Raw genomic sequence first — 17,464 nt, 5'->3', positions numbered from 1 at the left:
AGGAGAACTCTCCTCACTTTGCAGCTCGGAGATCCACCAGGCTACGGGACAGACATGTCTTGCCTGTCACACACACGGCATCTCAAAACAGGGCTGTGGATGATATACAGACAGCAGCTAGTCAGTCACTGCTCAGTCTCTGCCCAAAAGCTCTGATGTTGAAGGTTAAGCCCTGCACATCTGTCCTTAGTCTCCAAGCACTTTCCTTTAACAAAGCTGTGCCTCAGAGAAACACCCGTGGGACATCTACTCCTTGTCTTGCGTGTGTACTTTGGGGTTGCTGTACCTGCCATGCCAGTGGTGGCAATTTCAGGAGTGGTCTCCTCCACCCATCTGCAACAGCTTCAGTGGGAACTCACCAAGAAAAAAACAGCAATGTAGGTAGGATAGTCTGCATTTCATCCTGTGAGTCTGAGCACCACGAGGCCCAAGGGGACAAGAGCCCCTCAGGTGCCTCTACTGACAGCCCCAGCCATGGCTGCGATGCCCTCCTCGCTGAGCAGGCGCTGACGTCTGGAGCCCGCTGTGAGCCACCTCCTGTCCCGTGTAACAAGCTGCTTGTTGTCACCATTTGGACGAGGGGATGCAAAGTTGCAGGGGATGCTTGCTACGCTCATTTGCAAGCCAATACCCAGCCTGTAATTGTAGCCCACAAGTCCATTTATAGCAGCCCCGATGCTGAAAAATTTGGGTGTGCTGGAGGGCGGCACACTGAATTTCTCTCTGTTCCCCTCTCACTAAAAGCTTTCAGCTGTGCAACCCATGTTTACTGTGCCCCAGCAGCCAGCTTTGCAGCACAGAAAAAAGGCAGAGCAGCAGATGCTTAAAGAAACCCTTAGGGGATGAGTATAGACAGAGGGAAATTTGCTTTCTCAGGTTGCCAAGTCATTTGTCAACAAGGGCTCCAACCAGGCATGCTAAAATATATAGCAGGCACTGCACAAGCATTTAATTGCCACTTCTTAAAAATAACCCTGGAAATGCCAGCAAACAGTACCTTCAGCTAAGACCCTTGATTGAAAGCAACTAGTTCAAAGGTAAAATGCTGCTGACTGCTTGTCTGGTTGTTGTTCACCCCGCAAATCCACCTTGGAGTTTTCTCTATCCTCTTTTGGCTCTGCAGAGCTGCTGGGAATAAACTAATGCAAACCCCTTCCCCTTATCATGGGCGTCAGCTAACCTAGGTTTGAGTGCAGTCAGGGAATAGACAGGCTGAATAAGAAGGTATTATTTACACAGGCTTTTTAGAGTCATCCGGCATTTTTAACTCTGCCCTGCATGGTATGCCAGGTTCTGGTGCAGGGGGAAAGCTTGTGCCAGTATGGGCTCAGCTCTCCAGTTCGGTGCTTGCACAGTGCAAGCCATGCTGGAAAATCCAACCCACAGCATGTAGTAAGGAAACCCCAAAAAATTAGGCTGTTCAACAAACTAAACATGAAATCTCAGTTCATCACACAGCCATCAAGCCTGACAGAAGTGCAAGACAACTGCAATCTCCTCTTTGACTTGCCTGCAGAAATTAGCCTTCAGAGATGACCATCAACTGGAGTGGATGGACCAGATGCAAACTTGTTCCAAAAAAATACATGCAGGACCATCTGGCCTCCCCTAATGCTTAAAGTAGAGCAGCCCCTTTAGCTCAGGTACTGATTTGTCACTAACACTTTTGTCACATCCTAAACTGCCAACTGCCTTCTGTGGTTTAACTCCATGCAACCACAGCAGTCAAGAGAAATATTTGACTTCCAGCACAAAACCGTCCTGCCACCCGCTGGACTGGTGTTTTCCTTACCAGTTAAAACTAGCAGTGATGCTCACCAGACAGGTCGAGGCTCAGAGTTACTTTTTCTTCACAACCATAACAAGTCCGCAGCTTGCTGGGAGCTGAATTATAATGCAGCCAGAACAAACAGATCAAGTTCCAGCTGATTTCTTGAGGCTTTGGGTTTGCCCCTGGCAGCTCGGCTGGATGTCTACCTTGTGAGACTCCTGAAAAATCCCTTTTGGACCAGCAATTTTCTGTCTCCATCCCTGGATGCAGCACAGGCATTGCCCTGGCCAGGAGGTGACTGCTGCCACGACAAAGTCACGGTGATGCTCAAGGCTCAACCATGGGGCAGTACAACACAGAAAAGCACAATACTGCAACTTTTCAGCAGTGGCTGTGATCACTCACAGACATTTTAGGGCAGGGAGTGAGGAGGGATGTATCCTGCTAACACGAGGGGAGCAGGATCCCTACAGACAGCATTTGGCAGGAGCATCACAGCCAGCCAAAGCACACCACGAGCTATCCCAGCCCTGCCGCTTTCCTGCAGAAGGGATTTTTCTCCTCAAAGGGCAGAAAAATATTCCCTCAAGCAGGGAAAGCAAATTTAATCTGTGTTTGCACACAAGGAAAGCCAAGAGCAGTTGTTCAGCCGCCCAAAGCAGCCCTTCACCCCTCAGCAGTCCCTCCTCGGGAGGGTGGCGATTCCCTGGGGACCATTCCCGGTACAGCCGCCCATGCAGCGGCTGTTTTGCCAGGGTTACGGCCACCCCAGGAGCATCCCACGTTGAGCTGAGCACGCGTGAAGCCGAAGCAGGCTCCTCCCGAGGACAGGCAGCTATAATTATAAAGCCCACATCTGTTAACGTTGCATAATCTTAACATCATCTGAGGTTGCAAGGGAGGGGAAAAAAAAAAACTCATCTCAACTTAGAAAACTCCTTGCCGGTTGTAGGAAAAGGTTAAGAAGAAAGGCAGGCTGCGAGGGAGGAGAAGCGGGGAGCAAAGCCGGGGCTGCCGGCCCCGCAGCGGGTGGCACGGGTGGCTGCCGGTCCCCGCCGGGGCCGGGGCCAGGCTCTGTGCTGTGTTTTGAACGGCTGCTGCGGATGTCGGGATCATGGGTGGAGGCCGGTTAGGAGCCAAGTGAGTTTGTGCGAACAAAAGCTACAGCCCTAAATCTGGACCGTCCAGGGCTCTCTGGGATTTTTGATTTCCTTCCTTGTTCTTGCCCTGAAAGAAGCAGTACGAGGCGGGGAGGGGGGGAACGGGGGGGGGGGGGGGGGGGGGGGGGGGCTGAAATGGAGCTTAGAAAAAAATCTTCATACTTGAGACGGGTTAGTTGAGCGTAAACATGCTGATAATATTGCTTGGGGAAGGTCCCTTGTGTGCACTAAGCACGGGAAGAATGCGAGAGGTTTTTAAACACATACGGTCAACTCTTTTTTGCTAATTCTTTCAATATTAATAAAAAGAATTATTCAGCTGGATGAAGGTGGCAAGAGAGGGTGGATGGGGAAGAGAAGAGGTGCAGGAGTCCTGCCAGCACCTCCCACCCTGCTGCAGGGATCAGTTTGGATGGGGTATCCTACAGATGCATCCCCTGGCAGCATCTTGTTCTGGTCCTCATCCTCCTCGTCCCCTCCCTACCAGGTCCCAGGCAGAGCAGGACAGCATTTTACAGGACTTTACATCATTTAAACCATAGTACAAAGGATTTATCCACTACCAAAGGTGGCTGGGGCTTCAATATGTCAGCTTGAGAAAGGTGATGGGGTCTTAATGCCAGCAGCAGACCCTGCAAGCTCTGAGCGCCAAGGTCCAGGTGGTTAACACCTACCTGGCCACCACGGGTGATGGGTGCCCACAGGGCTGGGGACATCAGCATCATCCTCAGACCCTCCTATTCCAGGCCATGGCACTTTGCTTGCAGTACTGCTTTACGACACAAAACATACTGCACTTCCACACCACCTCCCCTCTGGGACCTGTAAAATCATGGAGGGTGCTAAAGGCTTTTTGCTTCCTACCTTTTTTTTCATGATCCCAGAGTCTGATGCTTGGAGATGCCATAAGAAAAAAAAGGATCCAATTACTGCTTTTAAGAGCAGTATTCTAAAGCAGAGAAACAGGTACTACAAAACAAAGAGCACACAGAAACCTGTGGTCGTTTCCAAAAGCATGGGATGCATGCCTACGGCCTGCCTGCAACCAGGGATAAAACCTGCACAGTGCAGGGACAGGGTATTGTCCTGCTTATCCAGTGGTTTCCAGCCTCTTAATTTTGGTGTCCTAAACATTTCCCTGAGGAGATGCAGGCTCCCGGATCACCAGCTCAAGCCTATGAAATCCTGAGCTTCTTACTCATCTTTCTTGGACAGTTTGGGTTTAATCCAGGCATCCCTGGGACCATGTGGACCCACGCTGCCTGAAAACCACCAGCCCAGGGCTCAGAGCAGCACCTTAAACCTCTTTTAATGAGCTTTTTTAAATGGCTTTTGGCAACTGAATTAAAAAAAAAAAAAAAAAAAAAAACAAAACCAACAAACAAAAACCCACCTGCTTTATTGACAAGTCTTTGGTAAACACATTCAAATAAAAGTCCACCTCCAATAGGGATAAGCTGTCTCATGACTACCCATACTCCTAAAAAAACCCATAACTGTGCCAACGCTCCAGTAAAATCCCAATTCAGCCAGCCAGCAAAGAGGGGACGGAGCCTCCAGCCCCAGAGAGGCCCCACAGAGCCCTGGGACCCATGTCCCTGCTGCCTTTCCTGAGCAGAAAGCCCGAATTACCTGTATTTGTTTGCTTGCTGGCTCATTTATTTTCAACCTCAGTAGTGTCTTAGTCCGTCTCCTGTGTCCTGTCCCCTGTTCCCATTCCCATCCTGTCCTGTGTCATCCCCATGTCCCTTCTTGTCCCATCCCGCCTCTGGTGTTAATGTGGGAAAAGCCCCTGTAGTCCCAGGGTGTGAGAAGGCAGCTCTGCCCCAGCATCAGCTGATAGGGCCCAGGAGCACTTCCCAAAGGGATTTCTTTCTCACTGTTTTCAGTAGACATTAATAAAAATAAGTGAAAAATCTCCACGGAATGCACAGTTCTCTGAGCATTCATTCCTTCTCTCCATCCCCTTTCCCACCACCCTGCGATGCTGAAATATCTCCAAGCACCTTTCCTGCCCTGCAGATCCCACATTCCAAATCTCAGCACCACCTAAATTCACTCCTAAAACCCTCCTGGCTTTTCTGTAATGTCCTGCAGAAATGTTACAGAAAATAGCACCCACACAGTGCTTCTCCTTCCCCTTTCCAGGGTTTTTAAAAGTCCCCTGGAAGGTTGGCTCAGTGGGAAGGCAGTTCTACCCTTGCAGGCACTCAGAAAGGCTAAGCAAAAGCTGTGCAGGGACCCAGCCCGGTGTCACTTTAACTTCTGCTCCCATCTGAGGGCAATGCTGCTGGAGACTGTCAGACGGCTCGGGGAGGAAGTCTCCTGGCAAAGCTCCACCAAAGTGGAGTTGCTAGGTCACTGGAACAATAAAAAGGCAAGAAAAAACATCCTGGCTGCAAAAAAGAAAGGGGAAAAAAAAAGGAAAAAAAGCCATGGCAGTGTGTACAGTGCTGGTTAAGTGGAAAGAAACAAGGCTGGAGAGAGCAGGACGATGCCGCTCCTGGCTTTTGTAAGCATGTGACTTAATTTCTAACAAGGACCTTTCTCCAGTGCTCTCACATGAAAAATTCCAGAAACCTGGAATTTCTCTTCAAGGTTTGCAATTGGTAAATTTCACATGGGGCAGTGCTTCCAGGGAAGCTAGCCCGCTGCTGCTCTGGAGAGATTAACTACCCTTTGCATGTTAACCAGGGCATCACAATCCATTGTATGGCTTCCTCGCACCATTACATGCCCCCAGAAGCTGACTGTGTTCATTTAAACGGGTAAGAAAACTGCCTCCAAGTGAGTCTATATTTCGGCAATAAAGGGGCAAGCAGCCCCACAAGGTGCAGAGCGCTGTGCAGCCTAGGGGCTCAGGCTCCTCCATAAGAAAGGTGCTAGCAGCTTAGAAACTGCAGAATGAAATTTTGCTTTCTGAAAACTTTAATTTCAAGGCCAGAAGGGAGCATTAGCTCATTCCGTCTGACCTCATGTATAACTAAAGTCATTCCATGTAGCTTATTTACTCCCAATATAAACTCAGTGACTTGTATTTGACTTAAATGGATCTTGCAGGGAAAAAAAATCGAACTATTGATTATTTGGAATTGTGCTTAAAACCACAAGAACTATGGGCTGAAGCACAGATTTTTCTGCACAAAACCTCAACGTGTAGCAAAAAAGCAATGCCCAGCAGTGTGAAGCATACGTGCAGCAGGAGCCATCCACCCCAGGAGCCGAGGACTCCAGCCCTTTGCAGACCCAGGCGAAAACAAGGTGGTATTGTCATGTCAGACTCTGGAAACAAAGCCACAGGTCCCTGCTCCAAAGTGGTGTGAGCCCAGGAGCTGCTTCTCACAGCCAGGAGGGCACAATAAATACCAGGAAGATGGAGGAAAGAGTAGGAAAAGGGGTGCTACTGTGCTGAGAGGTCACATTGGGAGCAGCCGGGGGCTGCCATGGGTCCCTGGGGGCCAAGCGATGCTGCCCATCGCTGCAGGATGGGCTTTAGTCCAGGTGTCTTGACCAGAACCTGCTCTAGCAATGCACTTAAGAAGAGCTCCCCAAGGAACTATTCTCCATGCTTAAACTAAGCACACACCAAAGAGCTTTACTGGCTGGTGGCCACACCAGGCGTGATGACCAACCTGGGAACTGAGCAACTTTCTCAAGGACATGGTGGGGACAAGAGGAATGAAGGGCCCTCTCGGATGCAGGAAGATCACAAAGCCACCAAGGGGTAGATGCAGTTTGGTGACACACAGACACAAAGCTCACTGGGTTCTTACCTCCATGTAGAGTAGCAAAATCCAACCCCATCCCAGGGGAAAACTGACAGCAGCCCAAGCCTTACACCCAGTTCTCACCTCCTAGCTGAAGGTGGGATGCAGGGCATGGTGTCATAGCAGTAGGAACCATGGGTACTCCCATGGCTCTTCCAGCAAGGGATGATGAGACTTGGGAGGGGATGGAGAAAAAAACAAACAGGCAAAAACTAAAGCAGCTTAAAGAGAAATTAATCCCCAGAAGAGATAAGGGCCCGCACCTCCCTTCCCCCATCTGCTGTGAAAGGATGATGATCTAAATCGCATTTCCTAGATGACACGGCACCGATCTGCCGCCGGAAGCAACAGTGGCAGGGCTCAGGATGGCGCCGGACCTCCTTCTTCCAGGGGATGAGCCAGGTCCTTCCCCGCTGGCACCCACTGGCTGGTCACCACTGCCACCACAGAGGAGCAGCGTGCCCTGGGCCGGCTGGAGCAGGCATCCCTCCTGCTGCCCTGAGCTGCTCTCCCACTGCCCTGTGCTGCTCTCCCACTGCCTCTGCAGTCACATGTTTCCTTTCTGAGAACCAGGGGGGAAGGGGTTTACCATTTCCACTGCCTTTCCGCATATGTTTCAGGAGGTTGAAAACAAGACACCTCCTCTTTCAGTGGCATGCAGGTCTCTGCTCTGCAGCAGGCAGTCCCACAGCCGAGCCCTGTGGCCAGCAGTGGAAATGGGTGATGAAAGGGCAGGACTAGGCTGTCACTGAGGACTCACAGGAGTCAGGGTCAGGTCACAGCCTACATTGGTGCATATGGGCGCTGTGTGCTGAGCAAGGCAGCACAGAGGATGAAGAGGCCAGAAATCTACATCCAAACCCCATCTGTCCACACACCGACTCACATTACCCATATAGAGCCAACCTCACACCACCTGCCTTGGCACACTCATGCCATCAAGTAACCATCAATTATCGGTCTTAACCTAACATGTGACATGGCTTACCCAGCACCATACGATCTCCAGGCATACCAGCAATTTGCAGGACAGGATTATGAGGATCTCTGTCTGCATGGTATGGACTGTTCTTGGAAGCCATGAAACTGCTAGTACTCCCATTCCCCTCCTGGTCCTCATTTGGCTTTCCTCATGCATCGGATTCACTCCATGTCCCTCAGAAAAGACCATCTTCATGATTATTCTACACTCTCTGATCAAGTTTCCCTTCTAAGAAACATCTTTTCAAAGGGCTTTTATCTGCAAGGTTGGCTGCCAGTCTAATACTGCAGCCCCATTCTATATTTGCTGAAAGAGCTGATAATGTCCAAAAAAGAATTAACATTTAGATGTTAGTCCTGTAACTGAATCCGAATCAAACAATGATGACTGTTCAAATGCCTAAAGCTACTCAGGGGTGTTTTCCTTTGAGCTCTTCCAAGCCTGTACCAGGGGTAAGGAGCTTTCTAAAGATGTCTTTGTGAGCACCAGCTACTGAAACCCTTCCCCTTGTCCCTCCAGACACAGATACAATTATGCACAGCTCCAGCACAAAGATAAAGGCTGAATTACAAGAGCAGTATTATGCTCCACAAACAGGGTCCTTGATTCCAATTGACAAGGAAAGCAAATCATGCGCAGTTGGTTTGCTGATGCTTCCACTCCTAGAAATTCATTCCCATCACAGGGGGAGACATCAGTTCAATACACAGAATTACCTTTTGCATTATTTCCCCAGATTGCTAAATTACCTTAACTTGTCAGCTCATGAGATCTTACAAGTTATGCAGGGTCAAACCTGGCCACCACTTGTATGGGATATATTTCTTTGTAGAAGGTTTAACTATCAGCTGCTACAGTTTCCCTGATAAGAAAGTGTTTTCTTACCTATAATGGCACAGATGCAGGGGGACAACTATTTAGAGAAGCTGTGAAGCCTTTCTCAGGAGTAAACTTTTTTTAAAACCTGTTTTTAAATGTGTTAGATAAACATCTGGGGTGATCCTGCAAGGGGAGATGTCTTGGGATCCCTTGGGAGATACCTTGAGATCCCTTCCAGACCTGCCTTTTGCTTTTATAGAGTGGTCTAAAAACCAAACGAAACCAAAACTCCCTCAGATATCCAACCGCCAATCTCCACCCCTCAATTTACACATACTCCTCCCCGCAAGACAGGTCCTGCTGCCCTGGGTGGGCTGCTGTGCCCTGCTGCTAGGCTATCACAGACCGTATCTTTCCACTAATATATTGAAGCCTAATCTTCAACTTTGTGTGATTCATCCTCCCTTCAGTGAAGCTGAACAGAGCGTGATGTTTCACACCGGTCCTGGGGGCTTAAGAGATTTTCCACAAGAGGAAGGGTGTTAACGCCAGCGTCCTAACAGGTGGTGACGTGGATAATTGTACTTTATAGATTCAAATTCCTCTTGTCACTCCAGATGCAAAAGTGCCTTTTAGCATGCTCTTCAAGAAAAAAACAGCCTTCCTTTGCTACTGGCAAACCAAAGGAGCCTGCCCATCAGTCCAAAACTCCTGAATAGATTTCTTCCAGGATCTAAAGAACCCTGAAGGAATCTTAGGGTGGTTCTGGTAGAAGAAATGACAACTATGTCTGTCTGGTTATAGAGGCAAGAGGTCAGACTGATTCCTGTAATGGCCTTTAAAACCTCTGCCATCCCAGCATGCTGAAAAATGCTGAGAAAAACACCCTGAACGTGTGTGTGCAACACAATGTCCCTTGGGAGATGCAGCCTGGGCTGCACCCCTGGGACAACCATTAACCCTGCCAAGTTAACCTTTCATGCACAGTTTACATGCCTTTCTATCAGACCACTTAAAATTCCTCCTCACTCCTTTCCCAGCTGATTTCATCCCAGAGTTAAACTAGCTCAGGGTTAAAAAAAAGGGTATTTTCTCCCAAACTTCAGCTGCAAGATCCTTGTTGCCATCTAACCACTGTGCAAAAGGTCCCTTAAACATCTCTGTGTTTGCCTTGGTGAAAGAACTGCAAAGGTCACGGCATTTCCAGAAGATTTTTTGCAAGCACTGACTGGTAAGCCCAAGATGGGGTGCTCACGCAGATGGGCAGAGGGAAGGACCTGCGGTATTTAGTCACATTGCAAGTGACACGGTCAACCTCAAACAGCTTAAACTGGCCAGACCACAGTCGAGATGCTGCAAAAGTCGTTTTAAAAGTCCTCCTAGCTTCACATCCTTGCAAAGAATGAAAAGGCAGATGGAGCTTGCTTCTCCCAGCGGAGAGAGTCAATCTGCCAAGGCCAAAGCACTTGCACAAGGTATTCAGACAGCTGGACAGAAAACAACTGGGTTTTCACCCAGTTTTCCTGCTGCATTGCCCTGCACTTCTTTGCACACCCTCTCTTTTCCTAGCAAAGCAAGATGATTCAGATGGTTGCATTTCTCCTGCAGACACACAGACAGAGCCCTGCCAAGCAGGAGTGTCTGAAACAGCCCCTCCGTCTGGACTCAGAAGCCTCCAGAGTTCAGCTCTGAGCTAGCGGTGTTTTTAAATACAGCCAGCCTGGACTTCTTGTGTGTCTTCTGGATTTGCAGCTCACATTTTCAAGGGCTTTTTATCTACCACCTCGACAGCCAGAAGCTCTTCTTCTTCCCCTCTAAGTGATTCTCCTATAATGACAACTCCAGGGTTCGGGGTTTTAAGGAAAGACAGCCAAAGCTTAGGAGGCTCTCGACACAGATCCTGACTTTTGGCAGCAGCGCTCCCTCACCCACAGCCGAGATGCTGACTGCAGCTTCGGAGATGCTTAAGTAACCAACTGCAAAACTATTTAACAAATGACTGCAAGTCAAGGGCACGGTGGATGCAGAAGCCTCCTCAACAGCCCTGCCTGAGCAGAGGACAGGCAATGTGAAATACCTTCATCCGAAGCCATGGGAGGGACTGAGGGCAGCAGCACAGGAGAGGCAACAGCTTGAAGGATACTTCATATAAGCGCCCTGCTTATAGGAAATAGGTTGAGGTTTGCATTTCAGGCACTTTTTAAATTATATTTTTTATATCTCACGTATTTTATACTGCTTTCTGAAGACATGAAGCTCCTGAGACAGCTTTGTCTGTCTCCTACATTGAAACAAATTAGCCTGGAAGCAGAGACCTCCAAGACAGCAAGTTCCTACAAGTTTTATGAAGACCAGCACTTTGCTAGAGAAGACTCTAGTGAGTGTCTGGCTTGGGGAGCTGTCGCACCCTGATGAAGGAGGGTCTCTGTGGCTTGGTCCATGCCCTGGCCATGGGACCTGTACGCACTCAGCACCCACAGAGCCCAAAATAAACCACAGCACACACTACCACCTCCCACCCCGTGGTGAGCAAACGAGAGCAAACCACAGGTGCTGCTACGGACTAACTATCACATGTCCCTCCCTTGCATGGGTTTGCCCAAACACCGACAGTTCTAAAAATGAGCCTCTTTCTCCCTTGGTTTTACACAATCAGAATTTTGACCCCAGCACCCCAGTGAGTGGAAACCTCGCATCATTCTACCTTCCTCCAGCTGATCCCTCTGCTCACCCTGGCTCTGCCCGCTCCTTTTCCAAGCTCTTCAGGACCAGAGGTGAACATCATCCCATCCAACACCCAGCCGAGATAAAAAACAAATTAACAGCAAAGAAGGGATGTGACCCAAGATCCTAAATTCTGTATTATATACCTCACTGTATTCAGGTCCTAAGAGAGGTCCTCATTTTAAGCAAGAACTTGTTCTTACTCCCTTTTTCCCTGTTCTCTCCTGAGCATGTCAGTAGACTGGGTCTGACAACAGCGTTACTATAACACAGGCAACAGCTACATTAACAGCTTGGAGGAGCTGAAGTTTACAGAGCTTCCTTTACTCGAGGGAACTGCATTTTTCTAAGATTATATTATTACTTGGGCTGGTCGCTCAGTAATGCAACATCATTTCCCTTTTGGGTGGGAAAGTTCTCTCCTTGTCCTCGGACGCGAATGATTTCAGCCTGAAAGGATGAATGCGAACTTTGCATAATCAAAGAGCCATAAATGAACCGTGCCCCTTGCTGAAGTGGCAGGATGTTATGGTATCACACCCGGGCATTAAAAAGTATATGGTGGTGGGTGTACATGCATCAGCCGTATGTACGCAGAGAAGGGTGAGAGGGAAGGATGGCCAGATGTGCCAAAACCATTTTCTCCTGATAGGCACACAAAGACTTCATTCTTCCACCAAGCCTGTGCTTGTAGCCCTCTTGCATCTGCTCTGGATGAATATTCCCGTAAATGAACCTCTATTATTTATGGAAACAGCAAATTACAATGCAAATGTCACAAAACTGCTCAGAGAAATAAAAATTTGAATTTGTAATCAGGTCTACTGCCACTGAAAATTGGATTCTGCCTTTCACGCTCAGCTAATCAGGAAAGAGAAAAAAACATATTGTATGACCTACATCTTCAATCGAATGTAAATAACAGGGCCTGTGGTTGGGGTATTAAGGCCTTGTGACGAGTTTGCTCATGAGCTACAGACTATGGGTTTTGTACTGGATGTTATCAGGGGACTATTACAAAAAAAACAACCTTTAATTTGCTTGGAGTACCTTCTGACACTCTGGATGTTCAAACTGCACTGAAAGCTTCTTTGCACAAAGACACCACAACAGGTGCCAGGATCTGGCCATGCCTCTTTCCAGAGGAGCTCCATGCACAGCCGAGGGGATCAGCCCAGGCATGAGCGGTGCTGTCCATCTACCCTGACCTACCCAGACCCTCCTCACCCTCCATACCTGAGAAACTCTCTTGAAACTACGCGGGGAAGCAAAGCCAGAATCCAGAGGATTTACGCTGGCTAGCTAGGATCCATCCAGCTCCAGATCATTTCCCCAGGGTATTTAGGAGGTCACAGCCCTGCCCTGAGCATCCCACACATGGAAGGGCCACCAGACTGGGCACAGCCTGACATGCCCCCTCGCCTCCCCACAGCACAGACAGCATTTTTGTGCTGCAAAAAGACAGCAGCTTCAGCCATAGCTGAGCCCTACCACTGTGTACCTACCCTTATTTTGGAAATGGCACACAACTACCGTTGATGGGGAACCCACAGCACCAGCCAGTGGGTCCTTTCAGCAGCAACCCCAGAAGAGCCGCTGACTTCAGTGGTGCCTACACCACAGTACTGAAACACTATTGCTACACTGACAGGTTTTATTGGCTTGATTAACTTCACTGAAATAGTTCCTTAGTCTGTGCTTTTTTTTATTAGCTTGCATGACTGCTTCATAAATACAACCTTCACAACCAGCCTGATGCTACTAAGGTCTCAGTCCACTTCTGTACAGCCCTAAGAGCAATGAGCGGGGCCAGCAGCAGCTCCCGCAGCCGCGGGCATGGCCCTGGCGCCCAGGCAGGCTGGCAGCAGCACTCAAGCAGGCAGCCAGCACACACCTACAGATGGCCAGGCTTTGGTCTCCGCTTTCACCCAAGGGACTGCTCAGCACCTGAATCGGTAGCTCACGGGACAGAGCAATCCCCTGCTTCTATTGCCAAAGCACCTCCCAAAATCCCTTTTGCAGGATTGCCTGAAACACTGTGGGTTTGAAGAAGCGGCTTTATATTTCACATGCACAGTCCCAGCCACGGCAGCATCCATTTGAATTTTGCACACTAAGTGCCTTTCTAGCTTAGTACCGCACTCCCTCTACTAAATAAGCATAATCCTCTGCCACATCCTAGAGATGTGGTGGTGATGGAGCCTCCACATGGCACTCAGCTGCTGTGACATGCCCCCTGTAGAGAAAGGGGACAGGGAGGATGGTGGCAGCATGCAGAACAGCTTGGGAGCTCAATCACAGAGTGTTTCTGACTGTCAGCCCAAAAATTGGGATCTGTAAGAGCAGGTGAAGGGAGCAAGTTATCCCAGAAACCCCATGCTCCTCTAAACTCATCAGTATCTGCAACTTCAGATACTGAAAATAATATTCCCAGAGGAAGGCATGCCTGTACCAGCAAGGCTGGCATCAGCTCCCCCAGACATGGCACCAACTGCCTGTCTCCCTTATCTTCCCAGCTATGAGTGAAAATTAGAACAAATTAAATTATCCTTCTGAAGTGGCAGTGGCTGCTGGAGCAGAGCGCACTGCCAATGCCTGCTGAATGGGCACCGGCTGGGTCTGGTGGTTTGCTACTGGGAAATGAAAGTTTGTGGAGAGCCCAATAAGGGGCTTTAGCTACAGCAGCTATCCCCTTACCTGCTGTGCCCTGGTCACAGCTTAGCATTCACATTTGCTGTGTATGGAGGTGTAAATCAATATGCATCACAGTGTGCTCCCTGCCAGTCAGGTTACACAATTATCTCTCGGACTGTATTTATTTACCACTTAAATACCATGCAAAGTGCTTTCACAGACTGATGCAAACCCAGCCAGTCAGTGCACGACCCTCATTACCTTCAGGGGCCTGGGATGGGGAAGGGGCAGGGAAGTTGATCTCTTATCTCCCACCTTTTCTGAAACTTTTTTTTTTCTTCTCTTTTCTTTTATGCTTTTGTACCCCAAAGGAGCAGAGCTAAATCTGTACAACTCCAGTGACTTCATGTTCGCAGCACATCAACCAAATCCACGTACAGCTCACGGAGAGGGGCAGCGAAGATGCCCAAGAAAATAAAACCCTGCAGCCTGTGGGTCTTTTGATAGCAATGTAGAGGCATGGGAGATGATCCTTCCTTGTCCCCACACTGCTGGGGGAGGAAGCATCCTTCCTGCACCACCAGCGGTCACCTGAAATCCTAGCAAAGCTAAACAGCAGCACCTTACACATCTCTGCATCAATGTGACTGTACGGCGAGAGGGCTTCTGCCCCCAGGAGCCACAAAATCCATATTGTGAAATCTGAGGCAGGTTTGGAGGCAATACCATACTTTTGTTCAAACAAGCCTTCTCATCATCTTCTTCTCTTGCTCCTAAATTTGTTTCTTCCTCACACAAAAAGTTTCAAAGATAGAAAGTTAAAAAAATACATAAATAAATGCAGACTGTTCTGCCCCTCTTAGAGGGCTGGGAAGTTTCTTCTAGCAGCCAGCCTAAATCTCTGCTGCAAGCTAAGCTGATTCCTTCTCGGGTGATTTCACACCTTATTTCCAGGGCTCCCACCAGGGAAGCTGCAAAGAAAGGCGGCAGCTGGCACAAGAGAGAGGGAGAAAGGACAGAAGGCCAGACACAGATGGCAGAAAAGCAGATCAACTTCTCAGGGCAAGTCCACGGCCGGCGGTTCCGCACCGTGCCGGGCAGCATGGCAGGGCATCAGTGCAGGTCAAAAGTAAAGGGAAAAGGGACATTGAAGAAGCAGAGGGGGACCCCAGCCATAGTGACTTTGTCAGGGGCTTGGTGCCACCTCTGCTGTCCCTGTGGTGTCACTGGAATTATTCCCATTTTACAGACGGGAAACCTGAAATAAGGAGGCCAGCGCTTGTAACTGAACTCCATCCGACCCAGGCTGGTGGCAGACAGTGCCCTTCGGCTCGCCCGGCACCCAGGTGAAACAGCTGCCAGGAGGAATTTCATGGATACTGTCACCAGCTTTCTCACTTCCTATTTCACCTACTTTTTTTCCTATGTTCCTCTCCCCGGGTTCAGCCTGTACTTTAAACAACACGTGAAAGCCATCTGTCCTCGTTTCTTCACCAGACAAGCCCACAGTGGGTTCGGCAGGGAGGGGCGGCAGATGCGGTCAGAGGCACAGGCAGGCCAGGAAAGGCAGTGAGGTTCCACAGGGCAGCCCGACTCCCGCTCCGCTCCCTCACCCCGTGCTTTGTCAGAGACTCAAAAGCTCTATTTCTACACCCACTGCCTCACCATCTGCTCGCTAAGCCCTGCCTGAGAAAGAGCTTTTGCCGCCTAACCTCAGACATGTTTCAAACGGAGATGTAATCCTCATTTCCACGTAGCACCAGGGTGATGGGTTCACAAGAAATGCTCCCCCCCCACTTCAAGCAAGCATTTTCAAAGGTGAAAAACACAGGGGCAGAAGCAGAGATAAACAGGGATTTCTCAAGCATCTACAGCTCAACCTGAGTGATTCAGAAGATCCCATCAGCCTGCTCCCGTAACGCCAAACAATTCCCCTGACTGACAAGCATAGAGCTGTAGCTAACAGCGAGTGAATCGCGGCTGTCAGGACCCAGTGTAATTCATGATGCTGTTTTCTAGACACCAAGCTACTGCCAGGCTATTTATCACTCCTTCATGATGCGTCCCCCGTTCCTTCTGGTGGGGTTGACATGATTCACGAGCACCTGTAGCTGCCGAGCACGGGCTGCACGGAGCAAAGCCTCCACTGCTGAGCCGGGCGGCCAGACGCTGGTAGCCAGACAAATGGCTTTTCCAGCATGTGGACAGATAGTTCAAGCTTTTCAGACTCTCACAAAGGAAATGCATTCCTACGCTGACTCTCAGGAGTCATCAAGGTCACAGGAAAAGATGCCAGATCGAAAGCTGAGATGAAATGAAATAGTTTTTTCTATCCACCAAGGAATTTGTGCAGCTCTTGTCAAATAATAGGCGAGCACTTTCCTGGCAAGTTGCAGATTTTATCTTCACAAGGTTGATAGCAGGTAAAACAGCATTACCCTCTCCCAGTCTGGAGGACAAACTGACACTTGGAAAGGCACAAAGAGGTGTCTGAGCTGGGAACAGACTCAAATCTCCATAATTTCAGTGCAGGATCCTAGTCACCAGGCTGCTCTCACACAAACACTGTTAGTTCGGAGCTTTTGAATCCACGGCAGGGAACGTTCCAGTCAATATCCCCAACTATGCATTTTGTTTAGCATGGATATATCTTACAAAGGCATGCTCTTTGTGCAGAAAACTAAAATTTTATAAATGTAGTTTTGTCACATTTCCTGAAATTGTATAGCTCCATGAAAGTAAACTTAACCCCGAGTACCAAAGCATGATATTGCCTCCACATCAGGAATTAAAAGATGAAATTTGACAGTCCAGCTCCAGGCGATCAACCTTAAACCTACCTAGACTATTTTGGCATATTGAATTTCCTTATATCACCTGCAGACTCCCAGCACTTTCCAAACTCATTGAGAATTAGTCATCCTCAGAGCTATGGGTCTTCTTCAGTAAGTGAACCAGTTTACTGGGTGACACTTGAAATGAGCCCTGCTTGTTCTGGGAAAAACATGGTTTTATCTTGTGCTGAAACGAAATGCAGCATCATTTGTAAAAGCACCAAACTACTCATTGCTCCTGATAACGACACTGCAGATGTGGCATGCAAGGAAAAATATGACTTTATACATGACTAATCTGACAGTCTGTAGGCGACGCAGAGTGAGGGTATTTATAGAGAGCTGATGGCATCTGTCCCCACACCTGGATGTGGGGCAGCACCTAAACTGAGACAAGGGCAGGTCTGAAGATGAGCAGTAGGTGACTCAGACCCTGCGGACCACCTACGGGCGCCGCCGAATTCCCGCCTGGGAAGCATTTTGGTGGGTGGACGTGAGTCCCCACCAGAACCTTCCTCAAGTTCCTCAGTGAAGTTTCCACCGTTTGCCTTCCACTCAGTCCACGCAGCTACAATGCCTTTACAGTTTCCCACCGACGATTCCCACCCCAAACCTTCGCCCGCTGAAGCGCTTTGCCTCCACCACGACGGACTGGGCAAGGTTAAAAGTGCTTGGGAGAAGGATGCGGGGTGGGGGGTCGGGGGTAAGTGATGCCGCGATGCTCAGCAACCCTCGGTCGCGGTGCCGGGACCAAATCCCGTCCCCACGGCGGA

The 17,464-nt window shown here is 49.1% G+C and overlaps 1 protein-coding gene across 4 annotated transcripts in view; it reads right to left on the bottom strand.

The window, feature by feature from the left end:
• HEG1 (heart development protein with EGF like domains 1) overlaps positions 1-17,464 on the bottom strand; it is a 56,080-nt gene that overhangs the window by 38,202 nt on the left and 414 nt on the right. The window lies entirely within an intron of this gene.

Source organism: Athene noctua, chromosome 7 (assembly GCF_965140245.1).
Source record: "Athene noctua chromosome 7, bAthNoc1.hap1.1, whole genome shotgun sequence".
Taxonomy (NCBI): Eukaryota; Metazoa; Chordata; class Aves; order Strigiformes; family Strigidae; genus Athene; species Athene noctua.
The sequence above is the reverse complement of the archived record's forward strand: the minus strand, read 5'-3'. Positions and strand labels throughout refer to the sequence as shown.